General features: G+C 41.4%; 1 long non-coding RNA gene across 3 annotated transcripts in view; it reads left to right on the top strand.

Annotated features, from left to right (window-relative positions):
* The window catches only part of LOC140733106 (uncharacterized), a 539,087-nt gene that overhangs the window by 271,254 nt on the left and 244,167 nt on the right, over positions 1 to 23,666 (top strand). For all 3 annotated transcript variants that reach the window (XR_012100227.1, XR_012100225.1, XR_012100226.1), the window contains one exon: positions 4,975 to 5,087. This is a non-coding gene — a long non-coding RNA (uncharacterized lncRNA). The remainder of the gene's footprint in view (positions 1 to 4,974; positions 5,088 to 23,666) is intronic.

Here is a 23,666-nt window from a genome sequence, read left to right as displayed (position 1 = left end):
AATTTTTATTTTCTCAATTTTAATCCTCTCAATTTTATCCTCAAATTTTACCTTCATAATTTTTTAACCTATTGCATCTTGCTTCCATTGTAATTTTTGAAACTCTTTCATTTCATTTAAATTAAGACGTACAGTATTTCTGTGGTAATTTCTCCACCAGTCATCAGAGAACTGTTCAACTAAAAAAATGTTAAAAAATCCAGAATCATTACAATGTAGTCATTTTTACAGAAAGGACTGCTCCATTACATTTTATATGTAAAGTACGCTACAATCAAGGACTTACCTAACTCTGTAGAATAATGAATTTTATTTACATTGCTACAGAAAATTATTACAATTTTGTATGTTAGTATCAGCAATAAACCCTTAATTTTTATAGTTGAAATTTCAATATTCTTAAATAGTTTCCTTTTCATGATGGTGGAATACATTTTCAATAAGGAATGTAAAGCTCTCATGTAGAAAACAAATATATGCAGTTGACTACCTACTTTAGTAAAACCAAGATCATGTCCACCCTCTAAATGGTTAATTGAACTCAGCCTAATGAAAGGAATGATTTTTAAAGGCATTAATAGTGAGCTGATATACTTCCAATTTATTGAGACCTTGTTAGAATTTTTCTGTAGTAAACTTTCCACGTATTTGGATATCAGACAGCTATATGGCACCTGTTCTTTATTTGTTCAATACCAGTGAATGCATACAATCTATTACTTGTTGCGGTTGAATTAAAACATTTAAGTTTTCTCATGCACCAATAATCTGCAGGTTTTTCCATCTCAATATACAAATTGAAACATCAAATCATTGTATTGGGTAGATGGTGTGGGTGTAGTATAACTTTTTTTTTATAAGTTGTAATTTTGAAGTATTGTAGTGTCCATGCTGTTGTCAAAAGATAAAGATTGCCCTTATTGACAACTTGTTATTGCATTCTTTGTCTAACTGTTTCACAAAAAGTTGTTGTGTCTGACTGCTGAATTGGTTTAGCTCTACAGTACTCCATTTCAATTTCTTAGTGGTTGTAAATAGCTTAGCTGTATGTCGTAAACAGAATTTATTTCAAGGTTTTCTTCTCAGTATAAAGATTTAATTATAATAGCACCATTTTTTCTATATGAATACACATAGGTATAGTTGGCTGTTTTAATTCGGGTGCTTGAATATTAATTATATTTTAGAAATCATATTCAAGAATGTTGCTTTTTGGAAAATGTGGAGACCTACATGTTGTGCTCACAATGGCCCACCTTAGGGGTATCCGGCTTTTGAGGAACAGATACATTTGATATTTTGAGTGCAAAAATTTAATGAAGAATAAAAGCTATATAGTCGGTAGTTTCAGAATGTGTCATGACTCTAAACTCCTTCATTCATGCACTGTGTGGGCACATTAGCTAAACTATATTGGGTAAAAAGGTGGAAACATATTTTAAGCAGTTTCAGCATTCTATATCGGTACTAAGACATTGACATCTCTAACCACAATTTGAATTAGAGACACTTTTACAGTTTACATGCTGTGTTACTCCTGAATTTAACATGCCAAAAAAGACACAAATTATTTTTTAGAATATCAGGTTGAGCGACTTATGTAAAATGCACTGCAGCCTTCTTCCAGCTAGACTAAAGTGATGTGCAAGAGCTCGAATTTTTGTATACATTATAATCTGTATAATTGTGGGTGTATGTGCTGTAAATATTACTGCTCTTCTGCAACCTGTTGAGCCTTGTAAATGTAGAAATAATTTCTGTGAAGGTCAGAGTAGACTTCTTTGATCTGCTTTATTGATAAGGGTGAAAACTAATATGAAGTCACAGGTTGAAAGCTGTGTGGAATGAAATGTTGGTAGTTACTCGATGAAAATTGTTTTCTTGAAATTGGCTACGACTTACTAAGCACAGGATCAGGCTGTTCGCAGAACTCGTTTAGCCTATGTGTAATAGTTCTCTGCGAACAAAAAAAGCTCTCTACAAAGCATAAGATCTGGCCACAAGTACTGATAAACAAGACTGATAACAAAGCACACAAAAACATTTAAAAAATAGCAAGTGCAAAGACAGACCACCACCAAACTCTTTGATTGTGTGTGTTTGGGACATGGATTACTCACAAAGAAAACAAATCAATCAGAATGTTATGGTATTAACTTTCTGTAAAGTTTTCATACAATTAAATCAGTTTATTTAGATTTTCAGCTGAGTATGATGAGATTAGTCCATTCAGATACACTAATATTGTACTCGATACTTTAAAAGTAGCATGCTTTAAAATGGCTAATCATCTAGCTTGTAAGTTCGCATTTAGGATAAGCCACCGATGGAGCATTAAGTAAGCAGCAATTAGAATGTGGGACAAAGTAAGGTTATGTTCTACTTTATGTAGTCAAGTGTATGTGTACGTTTGTATACAATATACATATATAAATAAGTCAAACTGAAACTTGATGGCTTTGCTGATTATTCTGTGTAATCACCCGCAGGGAAATTTTGATAGGTATAGCTTTGTTTCACTGCCTACATTAAACGTAAGGAAAATCTCACAAACTGATCTAGTTTATTGGCAGTCTCCAGCCATCATCCTCCTCCTTTAACCAAACAAAAAAAAACAAATTATCGTTGCTTTTTGATTAAACTGTGCATTGCAAAAATGAGACTTATCTGGTCTCTCTTGTTTTTAAAGAAACCCCATATAATTTGTTAATTAAAATTAAGTTGATTTTTGGAGAAGCTTCAACTAAACCTCTAGGTTCCGTTTTTACAATTTAATTACAATTGAAATAAAAACCTGCAATATTAATTGTGCATTTGAAATAACCACTGCAAAACAGAGTGCACCACTACTTCTTTAATATGCTTGGGAAAAAGTCAGATGGAAACGAATCAAAATATCATTCATATTAATTTTAGTATTAAGCTATTAACATGTTTTATGTTGAATGTTGCCTTTGTTGCCACGTTCTGTTTTTTCCATTACTAGCATTTAGTATGATTTAGCTCAGTCATTTTCGTTCCCAATAGAGAAAACCACATGTAAGTTGCTGCTCCTGCACTGTAAACGAATTGCAGAAAAATGGAAAATATCACTGTTGTGTGTGGGTAGTTTTCTCAGCTAAACCAACATAGCTCTCTGAGGACAAGACAAATGTAGACGCACAAATTTTAATAGTGGTTAGATTTGAAAGTTTTCAGAAGTGTGCATTTGTACACTAGCTGGGTTTTAAAATCTATGCGCTACAGATGATTTCTGACGCAAGTTGTTTTCTTTGACCGTGGTTTGTCAGCTGAGCCTGTTATTTCCTTGTCAATTCGGCATACAAAACCAACACTCAACCAAATTTAGGACAGAAAAAAAAGTTTTAATGAAAAAGGGTGCAATTTAAAAATATAACTTTTCTAATTGAACAGAGTGCAAAATGCTCAGTGTTTTTTCAGAAAGATTATTCATGATGTGTTTCCTGTAGTAGACAAATGTCAAATATCTGAGGCAGCAGACTATCATGATATATATATATAGAGAGAGAGAGAGAGAAAGAGAGAGAGAGGGGGGATTGCAAATTGGTTTGTGTCATTATTTTGCTTTGGAATACATTTCTACCACTTCAGTACATATTATTAATTACATTTCTGGAGAATTGTTCAAATGATCCCAAATATTTGGAGCTATTCATTTGATTATTCAAATTTAAATTGAAATAATTTTTTGGCCATTTTGCAGCAGTTTTTAATTGCTTTGAAAAGCACAGTTAAGTTACAGGTTAACATTTAAATGCCAGTGAGAAAGGAATACGCTAGAAAAATATATTTTTTCTTTGATGAAATCTCTAACCAAAATGACATCATACATTTGTTCAGCCACATCTAGAGAACTGTATCTAATTCTTGACACCTGCTTTTAGTAATGAGGTAAGGGGCTTTAGAGAGAATGCAGAAAAGATTGACCATGTTTCCAGAGATAATGGGTTTTAGTTGTCTCAGGTTGCCCCCTTTGGAATGGAGAAGGTTGTGAGGTAACCTGGAAAAGATATTTTAAATTATGAAGGGTACAAACAATTGATAGAGAAAGTGTTTCCTTACTGGCAGAGAGATCAAGAATTAGGGGACACATAATTGTGGTGCTTGACAAAAACTGGAAAATGGCACAGAAAAAACAGTTTTTAAACAGCTAATATTAAGGATCTGGAAAGGAATTCCAGAGTTAATTTTGGAGGCAGATTCAATTGTAGCATTCCAAAGAGAGATAAATAGGTATTTTCAAGTCAATGATTTTGCAGAGCAAGAGATGCTTTGTCAAGAAATCCGTCAGTTTCTGTGTTGTCTATATACTCAGATACTTGGACTGTACAGCCTTCTGTGCCAGAATTCAGCAAGTTTGCTAACAGCATTAGCCAACATTATGGCTAATACAAGGGGCATAATTTTAAGGTGATTGAAGAAAAGTATTGAGGAGGGGGGTGGATGTAAGAGATAAATTATTTGCACAGTGTGGTGGGTTTGTGGAACATCCTGCCAGATTGGTAGTGGAGGAAGATACATAGGGACATTTAAGTACCTCTTAGATAGGCACATGTGTAGATAAAATGGGTGAAAGATAAATGGAAGGCCATGTAGGAGGGAAAGATTAGATTGACAGAGTAGATTTTAAAAATCGGCACAACATTGTGAACTGAAAGGCCTGTATTCTGCTGTTATGCTCTATGCATCATCATGAATTCACCCTCTTTTATCTTGATTACAACAGAGTCCTATATGTTTTTTAAAAGTTCCACTTGACAAATAAGAACCATCAATATATTGTAGCATTGTAAACACTTTTTTTAAAAAAAAAAGCAATGCTCCTGGTTTCTAAATGCCCAACCATTTGCCTTGCTGTGTGAATTATGATATCTGTTATTGCTTAAAATAATGTGCATGACTTTTTTTAGATGCTATATTGGTCAGTTTTTTTGTCTTTTGTTTATGTTTCAGAATTACTTGAAACAGGAAGCAGGATCGTGCTGTTTACCGAACATGGTGTACTGTACTTCTGTGTGGTGGTGATCCAGAGACCTTTCTAGTCCAACGTCAGTTGCACAACATATGTGAGTGGTGTCTTTTTATGCACAGCTGATTGACCGTTCAGTGGACCACTTACAGCAGCTGAAGTTCTTGCTATCCCCAGATATATACAACAGATTATTGGGTCATAGCTTGGTGTGAGTTTCTCTTTAGCACTTTAATTCTTGAGTAGATAATTATTTTGCAACTATTTGCTTTAATGACTAGTATAATCTAGATCCAACAGTGCTGATTATTCCTCCCGTGCACTAGTTATGCAAATAACAGTTGGCCTTACCACTGAAGATCCCCCTTGCTTGCGCATTACTTATTGCTGCTCAAGGTAACAGCTGATTGTCTACACATACTTGTTTGAATAATTTGTTTTGGAAATAATCAAAAGCCAATTTTTTTTACTTTCTCGAAGATGAGTACTTTATACTGTGAACTACTCAGACAAGAATCTTGAGATGAGTAGAAATTGAAAGAGTGAGAAAGTTATTGGTGAGATAGAAACTTTTTTTTTTACTCATTTAAGTTTGAGCTCTTGCCTTGTGGGGACAGGAGCTTTGTTATCAATTCTGTTCATAGTGCTGGCCAAACACTACTGGCCACTGCTGTTCATTCAGGGGAAATAGAACCGAATTACCTTCTGACATGTGAATGCACTGGAGCCAGTTCCTGCCCAGTGTAATAACCCAGTGCAGTTGTTGCTCTGCTGAACATTGATTCAGACAAGTGATGTTGCTATAAACTGTTAATCAACAGATTTCAGAAATGCTCAGGTCAAAGGCCATCTATAAATTTGCTGACAACACAACTGTTGTTGGCAAAATTTCAGATGGTGACAAGAGGGTGTACAGGAGCGCGATGTATCCGCTAGTTGACTGGTATCGCAGCAGCGACCTTGCATTCAATGTCAGTAAGACCAAAGAAGTAATCGTTGTCTTCAGAAAGAGCAAGATGCGGGAACGTGCACCAGTCCTCCCTCATAAGGGATCAGAAATGGAAGGAGTGAGCAATTTCAAGTTCCTGGGTGTCATCATCTCTAAGGATCTATCCTTGGCCCAATATATCGATGCAGCTACGAAGAAGGCATGACAGTGACTATATTTCACTAGGGGTTTGAGGAGATTTGGTATGTCACCAAAGACACACTCAGACTTCTGCAGATGTACTGTGGAGAGCATTTTAACTGGCTACATTGCCTGGTACTGGGTGGGGGGGGGGTGGGGAGGGCGGTGTGATACTGCACAGGATCAAAATAAGCTGCAAAATTGTAAACTTAGTCAACTCCATCATGGGCACTAGCCTTCCTAGTATCCAGGACATTTTCAAGGAGCATTACCTCAAAAATGCAGCATCCATCATTAAGGACCCCCATCACCCAGGTCATGCACTCTGCTCATAGCTACCATCAGGAAGGAGATACAGGAACCTGAAGGCACACACTGAATGACTCGGGAAAAGGTTCTTTCTCTTTGCCAACAGATTTCTGAATTAATATTTAACCCATGAACACTACCTCACTACTTTATTTATTTTTATTTTTGCACTATGTGCTGTACTACTGCAGCAAAGTCAACAAATTTCATGACATACGCCGGTGATATTAACTTTGATTCTGATTCTGACTTCATGCATACATTGCTCATGCAAAATCATCTCTGTAGGCTCGAGGGTATACTTTAGTACTTCTGCACAATTTTTTAAAAAAATGTCTTTATCAGAGATGCACATACTAAGTGCTGGAGGAACTCAGCAGATAAGGGAGCATCAGTGGAAATGAATAAACAATTGATGTTTCGGGCCGAAACCCATCTTCTGTATCAGATACTGTTTACTTCTGTCTTTGGTAAAAGGCAATTATTTTGGTCAGTATTGTCCATGATTTTAAATCAACAGCAGAAAATGGCAAAAACTAAAATTTAATGATGCTGCAGCAAGAAAAAGTACAGGTATCATTGAAATCTGACCAGTTTTTGCAAGCAGCCCTGCTTGAGAGGTGTGACATAGTACATCTCAAGCTGAGAATGACACTTAGAATAATAGGCATTTAGCCTTTTGGAAGACACAAAGTTATGCAATTGTTCATTTGCTGCTCCAGATTAACAATTGAAATTTAAATCTTCAGATGCTTGAGCTTTGTAATTTTTTCCCCCAGTTTGCTAAGCTAACTAAATGAAGCTTGAGCTGATTCTACAAAGTAAGTTTTATTTAGCTTGTCTGTGGGGGAGAAAAATTAACTTCATTTCATCATTCAAAAATCTTGTGAACTCGCACTCTGCTCAGTTGCGTGGCAAACACATTATATCTAGTGTTCTAATGGTCTCAGGTGATCTATCTGTTTTGTTTGGCTTTCTGGGCATTTCTGAGAGAAGCAACATGGAAAAGGCTCCTCGGTAACCTAGATAATTTAAAGAGGATCTGGTGGAGCCAAGTGCCCCGTCTCTTTTAATGGTGTAAATAAAAAATGTGAAGTTCAAAATAGAGACACGAGAGAGTACAGGTGTTGGAATTAGAAGCAATTCCACGCCCTCATGCCCACACTCCCCCAGGCCCTCATGCCCACACTCCCCCAGGCCCTCACTCCCCGCACCCCCACAACCTCAAGCCCACGCTCCCCCATGCCCTCACTCCCCGCACCCCCACACCCTCATGCCCACGCTCCCCCAGGCCCTCACTCCCCGCACTCCCACGCCCTCACTCCCCGCACCCCCACACCCTCATGCCCACGCTCCCCCACGCCCTCACTCCCCGCACTCCCACGCCCTCACTCCCCGCACCCCCACACCCTCATGCCCACGCTCCCCCCACGCCCTCACTCCCCGCACCCCCACACCCTCATGCCCACACTCCCCCACACCCTCACTCCCCGCACCCCCACACCCTCATGCCCACACTCCCCCAGGCCCTCACTCCCCGCACCCCCACACCCTCATGCCCACACTCCCCCACACCCTCACTCCCCGCACCCCCACACCCTCATGCCCACACTCCCCCAGGCCCTCACTCCCCGCACCCCCACACCCTCATGCCCACGCTCCCCCACGCCCTCACTCCCCGCACCCCCACACCCTCATACCCACGCTCCCCCACACCCTCACTCCCCGCACCCCCACACCCTCATGCCCATGCTCCCCCACGCCCTCATGCCCACACTCCCCCACACCCTCATGCCCACACTCCCCCAGGCCCTCACTTCCCGCTCCCCCACACCCTCATGACCACACTCCCCCACACCCTCATGCCCACACTCCCCCAGGCCCTCACTTCCCGCTCCCCCACACCCTAATGACCACACTCCCCCACGTCCTCACGCCCACGCTCCCCCACACCCTCATGACCACACTCCCCCACACCCTCACGCCCTCACTCCCCGCTTCCCCACGTCCTCACACCCACGCTCCCCCACACCCTCATGACCACACTCCCCCACGTCCTCACACCCACGCTCCCCCACACCCTCACGCCCTCACTCCCCGCTCCCCCACACCCTCACACCCATGCTCCCTCACGCCCACGCTCCCCCACGCCCTCACGCCCACACCCCCACGCCCTCACACCCACGCTTCCCCACACCCTCACTCCCACGCTCCCCCACGTCCTCACACCCACGCTCCCTCACGCCCTCACTCCCCACTCCCCCACGCTCCCCCTCACCCCCACGCTCCCCCACACCCTCACGCCCACGCTCCCCCACACCCTCACTTCCACGCTCCCTGACGCCCTCACACCATCACTCCCTCACACCCACACTCCCACGCTCACTCATGCCCTCACACCTCCGCTCCCTCATGGCCACACTCCCCCACGCCCTCACACCCGCGCTCCCTCACACCTGCACTCTTGCCCACTCGCCCCCCGCTCTCGCCCCCCCACTCTTGCACCCCACTCCCACTCCCCCCACTGTGTAGCTTACCCTCCCCCCACTGTTCCCACTTGGCCTCTCCAACTCCCTTACTTGATTCCATGCACCATCTTCCTCTGCTATCCATCATTGTCAACCCTATCATCACCATTGCCAAATCACCCCTCATTCTCCTGATTGCTAGCTTTTGCTCCACCTCTTCTCACTGACTACTTCTCTTCCATCTTTCAGTCCAGAATCGCTGACTGTCCTTTTCCCTCCATGGATGCTGCCTAACCACTGATAGTTCCTCCAGCATCTTGTTTTTATTTTGTAAAATTCAAAAGCAGAGCCATACCAATCAAATTCACCACTAGTTCTATTTTAGCTGCCAAGGACATGACCAATAATTGTCAGGAGAGAAATTAAATTGAGGACGGTAGGGAGTTTTTGAGTACTAAATATCTCTAACTCATATACGTCGAGTGGAAATCCAAGGATATTTACTGGAAATAAGCATGCAAGTTAATGCTTGAAGTGTGAGGTGCAGCAAATAAAGCCCAAATTAGAATTGTCTTGCTTTGAATTATTTGCTTGCAGTTTGATGTGTCATCCTGAAGTGTCAAGCCTACTTGTCTAAAGAAGTTGAATTATAATAGCTGCTGGTCCCAACGTTCTGCTTCAACTCATGCCAGCTTAGACGGGGTTACTGAAAAGCCCAACCCTTCAACTTTTGCACCTAGCCTTGTCAGATTTGATGTACCCAATAACTGGCTCTACACGTGCGTTATGTTTGCAGCATCTTCTTTGATTTGTGATGAGAGCTGTGAATCAGCACCAAATGAACTGTTTTCACAACTTGTGTGACTAGGGCACAGCATTACAGATCTGAAAGTAAGTTTTCTGAGGGAGTATACCAGGGGTTTTACAATGCTGTGATTGTTTCTTACAGCCCTTATACTGGTTTCACAGGAGTCTCTAAGAATAATCGCATCCTGTAAGCAGTTTCTTAAAATACTTAAAGTAGTTCAGCTTACAACTTTGGTCTTTTTGGCACAAACATAACGTGTACAATAAAACTTCTGCATGTTTACACGGTGAATTTCAGTGCATTTAAGGTACAGCAAGTTAGTTCTGGGGAGTGTAAGGTATTCAACATCAATCTCGAGCATTTTTATCTTGGTTGATGTACCGTAATTAGATGCTCAGTAAAGGTGAATCTGCTCTGCCACAGTGATTTGCCTGGTGATCAAAACATCTCTCTCTCTCTCTCTCACTCTCTCTCTCACTCTCACACAATCTGCCATGATTGTTCCATTTTCCAAGCCAGCCATTCTAGAGGGAACTTGTAGAATAGTGTTATATCAAATGCAGCTTGATGCTAATATATAATCAGGAGCAGGTACTTAGCTCATCAGAATGGGCTGAATTTTAAGCCAAGGTACCAGAGGTGAACAGCTGCGGTTTCTCATCTACAGATCACTGTATGTATTGTAATGATTACTCCTGCAATATTGAGGTCACTAATATCTAGGAATATCCAATGTGTCAAATATATATTTAAAAAGTCAGTGTCGTACTTGAGCTATGAGTTGATTTCACTTTTGTTTGCTCATTGCATACTTACTGTGCTCTAGAGGTAAGGCATCTTTTGATCCACCATGAATGCCTGTGGCTTATGTCTACACTCTTTGAACAACTTGCTAAATATGAATCAAGGCACCTGGACTGACTTCTCAAGAGGTGCACTGTAATACAGTTGGTTATTTAATCGTTCTTGTTTCAAACCGGCAACGCTGGCTGAGTTGTTTAGTTCAAGGAAGCTTGCAGACCAGATGGATAGTATCAGTTAGCATATCAAATGGCTGATGTGGGAAGGTTTGTGCACTTAAGGCGTCAGCTTCCTATCACTGATTATGGGTACCTGGGAACTGTGTCCCAGAAGCTTTTAGACCATGTGTGTAAAAGGAGCATCTGCGGAAATATCACACGTGTTCTAAGTCATCCAAGCGGCAAAAAAAACATGTATATGTCGGGAGCAGTTCAGCCTTATTAGGAATGGTTAGAGGTCATCAGGAAGAATGATTAAGAAGACAGGGTGACTAGAATCCTTTCCTCTGTCTTCGATGTCTGTGAGGGATGATTTGTTTGTGTCGTTGGTTTGTCTTTTAAACTTGTAGTAACTGTACCTGAGTTTTGGAAATCCTTTGTGTTTTCAAAATGGTTTGTAACTTTTAAAAGATAGAAATCTCCGAGTTTTAAATGTTGTTTGGATTTAAGCGTGCACAGGTCCACAGTCCCTTATCTGAAATCCTTGGGGCCAATTGCATTTCGGAATTCAGAATTTTTCGGATTTCAGAAAATTGATAATTATATTGATAATTAACCTGTCTCAGTGCGGGTGGATTTTAGGACCTGGGGGAGCTCCGGACCTACGCTCGTCCTCCCGTATACTCTAGATTACTTATAATACCTAAAACAATGTAAATGCTATGTAAATAGTTGTTATACTGTATTGTTTAGGGAATAATGACAAGAAAAAATCTGTACGTGCTTAAATAATGAGTGCTGGAGAGAGAACTTCTGGATTTTCCTGATCCACGCTCTTTTACAAATATTATTACAGTGTATTTATAGAGTAATATACTGATAAATGAAATAGAGAGATAATTATAGACCGTAAATACACTAGTACATTTTATTTCCAACAAAAACATTCAATAAAACATAAAAGTATACAGCTTCAAATGAACTGAATCAAACACATGGTAAATGACTTATTAGAATAAATGTAGAACATAAATACTCTAGGACATATACAGGTTCAAACTAAGCTAAATACATACAAGTACCTCTGGTTAAGTTGCATTACTTCTGGCAAACAAAGCTAAATACTCTACTGGTACCTGATGGGCCAGGAACAGGATTCTCAAGTTATGAAGCAGCACTATAACAGACGGCGTTTTTAAAGACTTCTTCAACTGTCATCTGTCTCATTAACATAGGTTTGTGTCTAAGCAATCTCTCTTTAACTGAGTAAACTGCCATAGTATCTTGCTCATTGATAAATGCATGTTGTTCAAGGCCAGCAATTAATTGATCACACATTTTCACCATATCTCTATGGGACTTTTTCACCGTTGTTCTCTATGTCATCATCATCACTGCTATCTTCATGCTTATCTGTATTTAACACCATTTCAGCAATTTCCCCATCACTCAAGGAATGCACAACAGGTTGTCAGTATTCAGCATTTTTTCGATGTCAGCTTCCTCTAACTTAGTTAAGCTTTTATTCGATAACATTTTAGCGTAAATTACGAGGTTTGATATCATCATCTTCTCATTAGTGACATTAAATCCTTCAAAGTCTTCATCTGTAGGTTCATTTACATCAAACATCATTGTAGGCCAAAGTCTGTGCCAAGCATTTGTTAATGTTAATTTATCAACATCATTCCAAGCATTAGCAACTGTGTAAATGGCATCCTTAACATTGGACTCTTTCAGGAAGGCTTGGATTCCTGCTCCTATTGACTGCAGAAAGCATACAATTCAAAAAATAGTCTTTATACTTGCTCTTCATGGAGCGTAAAATTCCTTGGTCACAAGGCTGTAATATAGATGTCACATTGGGGGGCAAGTAAATTGCGAAAACATTACCGGTACTTTACACAAGAAGTTCGGCAGGGGGATGTGTGGAGCAGTTGTCCAGGAACAATAAGATTTTACAGCTTTCTTCCAGTCCAGCTTGCCTGCAGTGAACTCGTGCCACTGGTACAAAGTGGTTACTGAACCAGTCAGAAGACATTTCTCGGGTTATCCATGCTTTCTTGTTTACATAATAATGCACAGGTAAACTGCGTACAGCTTTCAGACATCTCGGATGTTGGCTTTTTCCAATCACTGCCAACTTCACCTAGTGTGTGACTGTTTCTTTAAATCATATACAGTGGTAGTTCCGACACCATATTCTTCAGTAAGACGCCACACAGACACACCGTGATCAAGCTTCTGCAGTAACTCCACTTTCTGCGTTATTCATAGATGCTTCCTTCTCTTTTTCTCATTGTTACCCATAGGGGTATCTGCAGCTCTTTTTGACATCTTCACAGTGAACACAAAATATCAGCAAACAGCAAATGCACATGTAACCAGTATGAGCGCCGAGCCACAAATGACGTCTGGCGGCCTGAGTGACGTCAGCTGTCGGCGAGCCAAACAAGCCTTGTTACAACACGCTCCACACTCCACCAAAAAAACTTCAGTTTTCGGAGCTTTTCGGATTTCAGAATTTTGGATAAGGAATTGTGGACCTGTATCACTAAAAATAAATGAAATGTTTAAACTAGTTTGTTAACTGGAGGTATCTTCTCCTTGTTAGGGAGGGGGATCCCACTGCACATATAGTGGCTATTGGCAGCTAAACTTACCGAGGAGAATAAACAGGGAAGTGAACTAGTCTTTGAAGATTCAGCAGTTATAATATAACATCCATGACAAAAAATAGTGGATACAGCCCAGCCTATCACAGGTAAAGCCCTCCCCACAGCTGAACACATCTGCATGGAATGCTGTCACAGGAAAGTAGCATCCATCGTCAAGGATCCCTTCCACCCAGATCATGCTCTCTTCTCATTGCTGCCATCAGGAAGAAGGTACAGGAGCCTTAGGACCCACTGCAGCAGGCTAAGGAATAGTTACTACCCCTCACCCTCATCAAGCTCTTGAGCCAAAGGAAATAACTTCACTTGCCCCATTATTGAAATGTTCCCACAACCTGTGGACTCACTTTCAAAGACTCTTCATCTCATGTTCTCAATATTTACTGCTTATTTATTTATTATCATTATTTCTTCCCTTTTGTATTTGCACAATTTGTTGTCTTTTACAAAGTGGTTGAAAGCCAGAGTTGGCGTGGTCTTTCATTGATTCCATTATGGATTTATTGAGTATGTCCACAAGAAAATGAATCGCAGGGTTGTATATGATGACGTGCATATGTATACTTCGATAATAAGTTTACTTTGAACTTCAGTGAGGGTACTTGTGGCTATTTATATTGGAAAGCGTTGAAGGTCTTTGAGTTTAGAACTTCACAGTCATTAAACAGTATCATCACTAAGCAAGGGGATGGGAGAGAAGCAGTGGGAGTTACACTGCCTTTCTGCTTTCTACCTTCTAGTCCAGATTGAATGTCCATTTTCCACCACAAATGCTGCTTGGCCCATTTAGTTCCTCGAGGAGCTGTTTTCTTTTCATTCCAGATTACAACATCTCCTGTTTCTTGTATCTTGTGATGAATGGTAGGCCTTAACCACAGGTTCTTAGCACGAATTCTTTAGTAAATGTCGGTAAGTGTGGTCATGCAATTACTTTTGCCAGAAATATTCCACTGCTAAATTGCAAATATCTCAGGCAAAATGGGTAAAGTTAAGGCAGAGGTTGATAGATTCTTGATTAGTCAGGGCACGTAGAGGTATGGGAGAAGAGTTTGGGGCTGAGATCAGCCATCATGAAAGGACAGACCAGACTCAATGGAACAAATGGCCAAATTCTGGTCCTGTATATTATGGTCTAACAATTCACCTCAGAAACAGAGACACTGTAAATAAGAAGCTAATCTATGGGCATGTGAAACATCGTCATACAGTACAGAGACAAGCCCTTCAGTCCCCTAGTCCATGCAAACCCTCATGTCCCTAGTTATATTAAACCTACACTAATCCTATTTCATTTTCCTCACATCTACATCAACTTTTCAGATTCAGCCCCTCTTCTCCGTACTCAGAGAAATTAACAGTAGCCAGTCGATTTAGGCTACCAGACCTGCTGACTTTTCCCATCACTTTTTTTTGTTTTTTTTTATTATTTTTGATGACAACACCATTCCAAACCGCTAGGATTTGACACCTACCAGCAGCAGACATTGGAAAAGAGGAACTTCTTACCACAGAAATCATTAGATGTTTATGGGGAACTTCTTTGACGTTAACAGCCAGCGTTTCCACTTCAGTAGTGACTGTAAAGTCCAAACCCATGTGCCACCAGAGTCTGCCCAAATATTTTAACATGTATTGTCACTAAATGTTGTTAGTTGCTGCCTGAAGGAAGATTTAGATAGATAGATAGATAGATACTTTATTCATCCCCATGGGGAAATTCCAACTTTTTTCCAATGTCCCATACACTTGTTGTAGCAAAACTAATTACATACAATACTTAACTCAGTAAAAAAAAATATGATATGCATCTAAATCACTATCTCAAAGCATTAATAATAGCTTTTAAAAAGTTCTTAAGTCCTGGCGGTAGAATTGTAAAGCCTAATGGCATTGGGGAATATTGACCTCTTCATCCTGTCTGAGGAGCATTGCATCGACAGTAACCTGTCGCTGAAACTGCTTCTCTGTCTCTGGATGGTGCTATGTAGAGGATGTTCAGAGTTTTCCATAATTGACCGTAGCCTACTCAGCGCCCTTCGCTCAGCTACCAATGTTAAACTCTCCAGTACTTTGCCCACGACAGAGCCCGCCTTCCTTACCAGCTTATTAAGACGTGAGGCGTCCCTCTTCTTAATGCTTCCTCCCCAACACGCCACCACGAAGAAGAGGGCGCTCTCCACAACTGACCTATAGAACATCTTTAGCATCTCACCACAGATTTAGTACTAAAGGCAGAGTTTTAATCATGAGTTTCAAACATGGATTCAATAAAAACTTAATGAAGATCTTCAGAGATATGAAGGCACCACATTGGTGTGAGATCAACTGTGTGTTTCTTTCAGAAACTCAGCAAAGACACAGTTAACCAATGCCTCTTTGTGTGGTGCTATCTGAAATAATTCAGTCTTTATTGCTCCCCCACCTCTCTGCCAACCCATTTATTCTTAAAACAGAATACTATTATAAGCATTGTATACAGTAATGTAAAATTGAGGTATATTGTGCTGCTGTTATGCTGTCATGAAGAGATCGATGCTCCAGTTTCCTCTACTGAAACGCCTATGTAATTTATGCTCGACATCAGCTGTGGCTCACTTTAAACACACTTCAGGATTCAAATTCCACTTTGTGGACTTGTACACAAAAATCTATCCAACACAATAATATAGCAATGAGGGAGTGCTGTAGTTTCAAATAAGTTAGTAAATTCCTTCACAAGAAGTAGCATAGTGCTTAGCACAATGCTTTACAGTAGAAGCGATCTGGGTTCAATGCCCGCTGCTCTCTGTGAGGAGTTGTGTGTTCTCACCTTGACCACATGGGTTTCCTCCGGGTGTTCTGGATTCCTCCCACAGTCTAAAGACATACTAGGTGGTAGATTAATTGGTCATTGTAAATTGTCCTGTGATAAGGCTCGGGTTAAGTCAGGTGGATTGCTTGGTGACGTGGATCAAAGGGCCGTAAGGGCCTGTTCCAAAATGTATCGCAATAAAGTGTTTTACGTCCAGTTCTAGTTCATTGTAAACCATTTCTCTTTTCATGGATGCTGCCTGACCCACTGATTGTTTTCAGCACTTTTTTTAAAATCTAAGATTTCCAGCATTTGCAATTTTTTTGATATTCATCATGTGGTCAGAGCTGAAGCATATCCATCATGTACTTTACCAAAACAAGCCTCCCTTTCATCACGAGCAACCCCAAGGTGGTATTCAGATGTATACTGCACACTTTTGAATACAGCGGAAGGCGTTCAGGCACCACCTTCTTTTGGGCCCTGCTGCCATTAAGGGAGTAAGTGGAACCACAAAAATGCACTGAGCACTATCACCCACCCTGCTGAAGTTTGACCACACAGAGCATGAAATGTTGCACGGCACAGGAGGAATTTCAAAGTACATTCATTATCAAAGAATGTATAAATTATACAACCTTAAGATTTGTTTGCTTACAGGCAGTCGCAAAGTAAGGAACCTGAAAGAATTCAATTAAAAATAAGACCAACCCCCAGTTCCCACAGAAAAAGAGAGGACAAAAAAACACTAAACAAATCATGTAAACAATGAAACCAAGTGGCAACAACAGTATTCCAAACCAAATTGAGTCCTTATATCCAAATCCCTGCAGCAGCCTGGAGTAGGCCCAGAGCTCCAGAGCAGCCTGGAGTAGGCCCAAAGCCTCGGTATTCACTTCATCATATTAGCAGGGCAGATTGTCATGAAGTTCACAGACATGAAGCACTGCAGCCAGGTCAGTCTCACAGCCTTAGCGTCGTGGAGAGGGAAGCCCCCAGAGTATCTGAGCTGGCATTTAAATTGTCCAAACCTCGGATTAGGACCTGGGCCCCACCGCCAGCAAATGGCTCTGGGCCTAGATTTTGCTGCCGAAGGAGTTATTCTTAAGCTCTCCAAATTGGCTCAGAGCCCTGAGCAATCCAACCTTGTCTGACTCTTGGCACCCTGCCTTTCCAGTCTATATGGGCTGCATTTATATTGTCCAAACTGTAGATTGTACCTCATATTAGGACACACGCCATGCCACAGCGAATCACTCCGGGCCTTGAACACACTGCCCATTGATTGGTTTCAGACCTGGATTTCGCTGCTGAAGGAGCTGTTCTTGACCTCTCCAAACTGGCTCAGCATTTAGAGCAATCCGCCATCATGCCCCAGGTTAGTTAGTTAGGCATTGGAGCTCCTGTCTCATCTTCGCCTCTCCAAATCATTCACTCCAACCAGCATGACCCCAACTCCAAGTGCGTCAATTTTGCAGTGGACCGGCAGGGCACATCCTGTAAATTTGCTTTGCCTTCACTCCTATGCCACAGTGATAGTTTACCACAATTTACTTCAAACAAAGTGCTATTAATAATGTTTTTAGTTGAACTACTTACATTTCGAGCTACCAGTGAGCCATCACAGGTGTTAAGTAGCGGCACATCTTAAAACAGAAGTGCATCTTAAACCGGAATTCCAGTCCTGACAGAATAATTCGTTAATTTCTTAAGGAATATCCAGATTTACTACATAGTATTTTTTGAAATGCATTATCAAAACCTCTTTCACAACTCATCATCATCATTATGTGCCGTATTGTATGACACAGGTGATCATGGTCTTTCCGCAACTGTGATAGTTCTTGGTGAGTTTTTCTTCAGAAGTGGTTTGTCTTTACCAATACGCTTCAGAGATTGTCTGCCTGGTGTCAGTGGTTGCATAACCAAGACCTGAGATATGCACCAACTGCTCATATGACCATCCACCGCCTGCTCCCATGGCTTCATGTGACCCTGATCGGGGGTGGGGGGGTGGGCGGTGCTAAGCAGGTGCCACACCTTCCCCAAGGGTGATTTGCAGGCTGGTGGAGGGAAGGAGCTCCTCACATGTCCTTTGGTAGAGATGTATCTCCACTCCATCACCCACTTTCATGACTAGAGGACTCCAAATTCAATGTGTTCTTTTCTGAAGCATTGTCACTGTCATAAAATGGGAAATGTTTCAGTCCCATAAACAACAGCCACGAGATAATTTGTTTAAATGTGAATATACTTGGCCACAACTGGGAGAGTTACCTTTATTGGCAATGCAGTCTCTGCCCTTCTCAAATACTTGAGACGTAAGAGACTGCGTATACTGGAAATCCGGAGCAACAAACGTAAGATGCTGGAGAGACTCGGCAGGACAGACAGCTTCTATAGAGAGGATGAACAGTCGACATTTCAGGCTGAGACCCTTCATCAGGGCTGGAAGGGAGGAGGGCGGATACCAGAATAAAGGGTACTGGGAAGGGAGTAGCATGAACTGGCAGGTGATAGGTAAATCTTGTTGAGAGGGGAAGACAGGAGGATTTGGAAAAGGGAGGAAAGAAAATGATGTGAGAAACTGGGCGATGATAGATGGAAGAGGAAAATGGATAAGGGAAAGCAAGGAGGGGATCCTGGTTGCCACTATAGCCAGGATCTCCTGGTGGCCACAGCCATTTTAATTCCACTTCCTATTCCCACACCAACATGTCTGACTGCAGACTTTTCTACTGCCCCATTAAGGCCAGAAGTCTTCGTATCCTTCAACCTGTTGGCATGAATATTGATTTTTCCATATCACCTTGTGGGAGCACTGCTCTCCATTCCCCTGTTCCCTTTGTTTTCTCTTATCCCTTTGGCCCCATTATCCCTTCTCTTTCCCCTCCACTGCCCATTACCTTCACCCTCCGTACTTTGGTTCCCCATCTCCTTCCCTTTGTTCCATGGCCCATTGTCCTATTGAATGCCTCCTCCAATAGTGCATTAAATCTTATACCTGTCACCTCCCAGCTTTCTCACATCATCCCCTTCCTTTCCCTCCCCCAATCACCTAGACTCACTTATCACTTGCCAGCCCATGCTTATCTCCCTCCCCAAACCCCCTTATTCTGGCCTCTGCCCTCCTCTACAGTCCAGTTGAAGATCCTTGTCTCAGAACATTAACTGTTCATGAGAACATAAAAAATAGGATAAGAGTAGGCCATCCGGCCCATCAAGCCTACCCAGCCATTCAATAAGATCATGGCTGATCTGTCCGTAAACTCAGCTCCATCTACCTGCCTTTTCCCCATAACCCTTAATTCCCTTACTATGTAAAAATCTATCTAACTGTATCTGAAATATATTTAGTGAAGAAGCCTCAACTGCTTCCCTGGGCAGAGAATTCCACAGATCCACCACTCTCTAGGAAAAAAGTTTCTCCTCATCTCCATCCTAAATCTTCTCCCCGAATCTTGAGGCAATGTCCCCTTGTTCTAGTCTCACCTACCAATGGAAACAACTTTCCTACTTCTATCTTATCTATCCCTTTCAACATTTTAATGTTTCTATAAGATCCCCTCTCATTCTTCTGAATTCCAGAGAGTATAGTCCCAGGTGACTCAATCTCTCCTCATAGGTTAACCCCTTCATCCCTGGAATCAACCTGGTGAACCTCTTCTGCACTGCCTCCAAAGCCAGTATATCCTTCCTCAAGTACGGAGACCGGAACTACACACAGTACTCCAGGTGTGGCCTCACCAGTCCCCTGTATAGTTGTAGCGTGACCTCCCTGCTCTTGAATTCAATCCCTCTAGCAATAAAGGCCAACAGTCCGTTTGCCTTCTTAATAGCCTGTTGTGCCTGCAAGCCAACTTCTCACGATTCATGAACAAGCACTCCCAAGTCCCTTTGCAAAACAGCATGCTGCAATCTTTCACCATTTAAATAATAATCTGCTCTTCCATTATTCCTTCCAAAGTGGATGATCTCGCATTTATCGGTGTTGTATTCCATCTGTCAGACCTTGGCCCACCCACTCACTTAACCTATCTATATCCCTCTGCAGACTCTCCACATCCACTGTACAATTTGCTTTTCCACTCAGCTTAGCGTCATCAGCAAATTTTGCTACGCTACGCTCAGTCCCCCTTCCAAATCATCAATGTAAATGGTAAACAACTGCTGGCCCAGCACCGACCCCTGCGGGACCCCACTCACCACAGACTGCCAACCAGAGAAACACCCATTTATACCAGCTCTCTGCCTTCTATTGGTTAATCTATCCACTATCCATGTCAATACACTTCCTCTGACTCCATGCATCCGTATCTTACTTACAAGTCTCTTGTGCAGCACCTTATCGAGCGCCTTCTGGAAATCCAAGTATATGACATCCACCTGTTCCCCTCTATCCACTGCACTCATTATGTCCTCAAAGAACTCCAGTAAGTTTGTCAAACAGGACCTGCCCTTTCTGAATCCATGCTGAGTCTGTCCAATGGAACCACTCCTTTCTAAATGTTTTGCTATTTCTCCCTTAATGACAACTTCAAGCATTTTCCTGACTACAGATGTGAAGCTAACTGGCCTATAGTTGCCTGTCTTTTGCCTACATCCTTTTTTAAAAAGTGACGTGACATTTGCTATCTTCCAATCCACCGGGATCTGCCCAGAGTCTAGGGAGTTTTGACAAAAGATTACCAATGCATCTATTATAACCTTCACCAATTCCCTCAGCACCCTGGGATGCATCCCATCAGGACCAGGGGGCTTATCTACATTCAGGCCCTCTACAGGTGCTCATTTTCCTCCATAGCTGCTGCTTGACCTGCTGAGTTCCTTCAGCATCTTTTGTTTGTTACTTTCCAAACACTTGACGATTCTCTCCTTTTCCAAAACTCTGTATTTGGTCTTTCACCTGCAGTTTTTCCTCTGCTGGTGGGACAGGAGGCTTCTAATAACTGGCTGTTTACAGGGCCTTGTAACTAATGGATGACTAAGCACAGGTGTGGCTGCTCTTTATTCCAGCTCCAGTATGACGTCATCCTTGCAAATGAATCAGAATCAGGCTTATTGTCCGTGACATGTGTGGAATTTTGTTATTTTGTAGCTGCAGTACAGTACAAGACATGGAAATTACTGCAAGTCATGATAAATAAATAGTACAAAAGTGATCGGTGGAAGAGGCAAAGAGCTAAAGAAGGATGAATCTGATAGAAGAGGAGAATAGACCATGGAATAGAGAGAGGGAGGTGGGGAATGTAAAGGTGATGGGCAGGTGATGAGGTGACGCCCAGGAACCTAAAGCTTCTCACCCTTTCAACTGCTGACCTCTCAACGAGGATAAAGGAGCCTTGCAACAAAGAAGCAATGGCTTGCTTCAGCACTCCAGCCCTTAGCGAAAGAAATAGGTTTAAGGAAGATCATGAAAGGAAGAGGTAGGTTTATGGAAGTAATGTAAGATCTTAAAGCCTTGATAGCTAAAGGCACAGGTGGCCCACAGGGGAGTATTTAACATCATGGTCTGAACTGAGCCTACACCTCGAAAGTTTGTAAGACTGTAGTACATTGGATGGGGAAAGGATCCCGGGGAAGGGTTTGAGAACAAGTTTTGGCCATTTAATATCTCTTCAATGTGGTTCAGTTTTGAATTTTGTTCATCAACACTCCTGTGATCACATTAAATCCACCCTCAGGGTGGAGGAGCAACATCTTGTATTCCGTCTGTACCCTCCAACCTGAATATTGATTTCTCCTTCCCAGTGAACAAATTCCAACCCCCCCCACCTCACCCTTCCTCTATTCACCACTCTGACACTCACTTTTTCCTCATCTGCCTGTTACTTACCCTGGTATCCCCTCCTCTTTCCCTTTCCACCTGCACTTAACCTTTCCCACCCACTTGGCTTCACCTATCACCTTCCAGCTGGCTTCCCCACCTTCCCTCCACCTTTTTATTCTGGTGTCTTCCCCCTTCATTTGCAGTCCTGAAGAAGGGTCTCTGGCCAAAACATTGACTATTTACTCTTTTGCATAGAAGCTCTACCTGCTGAGTTCCTCCAGCATTTTGTGTGTGTTGCAAATGATTTTGCTATATTAGATTTCTAATATGAGGCATAGAAAATGCTTTCCACAAATCCTATCTGACCTGCTGAACCTCTATGTCTTCATTACAGATTTCCATTAATTTAAGTACTTTACTTTTGTAAGTTGTAATTGTAACCTTAAGATCACCACATCACTGGCAGACTCACCCCTCTGCTGCTCTAATGTTAGCATATAATGGTGTTTGAGCAGTATTTGGTAATTTTCAACCTTGTTATCAAGGGCATTGGTATCAATAATTGTCCTGTTATAAATATCTCATCTGGCACAATATGAATTGGGATTTGTACACAGAAAAAAAGGCATAGAATATTGGATCATTTACCCCATTTGACCTGACTTGTTAATCAAAGAGATAATGATTGATTTTGCAGCTTAAATAAACAAACACTACCTTTTCTCCATATCTTTTACCTTTGGAATTTTCAATTTGAGATCTTTATTCATCAATTTTCTTCGTGGAACTTGACATGTAGAAAGTAATTATAAACATTATTACTCTTCATTCCTAACAATTTCTGAAAGGCCTTTCTGTATTTTTTTTACCCTATTCTTGCTAAAAATCTATTGTCAACAGAATTCTCCTCTGAAAATAATCAACTTTACATAAATATCTTAAAAATTGATCAATTCTTCTCAGATTCCTGATAATTATAATTTAGCCCGAGGAGTCAACTGATTAAACTGAAAGTTTACACTGCTGTCCCTCCATGGGCTATAATATCTTCCAAGTTCACGTGTCTTCTTGTATGTAGTTATTGTCATGTAAACTCAATAGGAGATTTTCCTACTTTAGTTTCCTCTTTTGGTTAGATTGTAAAGTAATGGCAAAATGTACTCAGGGAATGAAGCTGAACAAAAAATAATTTTCAGTGATTAGAATGGTTGTGCAAAGTTAATATCATTACAAGGGCGTTGCTGCCAGTTTTTGCATGGCTTTAGTACTGCAAGTTTTGCTATTGCATTGGCATTACCATCCTCAACTATAACCTCATTTTTTTAAAAAAAAGGTTTGTTTTGAAAACCGTCTTTGACCCTAGTTCTTCCCCAGAATCTGGGCATTGCCAATATTTACTGTCCAATCCTCATTGCTGTTGAGAAGGATACAAAGTTTGACTTTGATCTTGAACCATTCGATCCATGTGGTGGACATTCACTCATGTTGCTGTCAGGCAGGGAATTCCTCATCTTGACCCTGTAGCTTTCTAACAGTTGAGGGTTAAGCTAGTAAATGAGTGTAAATCTAAAACCACTCAAAAAATCCAGCTTAAGCTCTGATAACTATCCAATTCATTTTGTAATATTAGTAAAGCTACATCAATATAAAGAGCATTAATGAGCAACCGGGTATAACATTACAGAAAGTGGAAGAGGTTGAAACCCTGTCTGCTGAAAGGTTCTAGTTTCCCGCAGTGTTACTGCAGGGCTCTGCTGCTGCATATAA

This window comes from Hemitrygon akajei, chromosome 9 (genome assembly GCF_048418815.1).
Source record: "Hemitrygon akajei chromosome 9, sHemAka1.3, whole genome shotgun sequence".
Taxonomy (NCBI): domain Eukaryota; kingdom Metazoa; phylum Chordata; class Chondrichthyes; order Myliobatiformes; family Dasyatidae; genus Hemitrygon; species Hemitrygon akajei.
The sequence above is the reverse complement of the archived record's forward strand: the minus strand, read 5'-3'. Positions and strand labels throughout refer to the sequence as shown.